Below are 238 nucleotides of genomic sequence, written 5' to 3' on the forward strand. Positions count from 1 at the left end.
AGGCCCTTTGGGATGGGGCAGGTCACATTTGGGGTTATGGAACAGACATCTTTGTGTAGGTCGGGGGGGGGGGCGGTTATCAGTAAATAAAGCCCCCTCCCAATGAGAACCTCGTCACTGCCCCGAGCCCCTTCCCAAAACCCTCAAAACCCCTCTGTTCAATCACTCTCCTCTTCCCCTCACCTGGAACAGTTAGTCCCTCCTCCCCCACAAAGAGACAAACCCACCACCACCACCC

Source organism: Carcharhinus amblyrhynchos, unplaced genomic scaffold, assembly GCF_965287045.1.
Source record: "Carcharhinus amblyrhynchos unplaced genomic scaffold, sCarAmb.v2.hapA scaffold_780, whole genome shotgun sequence".
Lineage (NCBI taxonomy): Eukaryota > Metazoa > Chordata > Chondrichthyes > Carcharhiniformes > Carcharhinidae > Carcharhinus > Carcharhinus amblyrhynchos.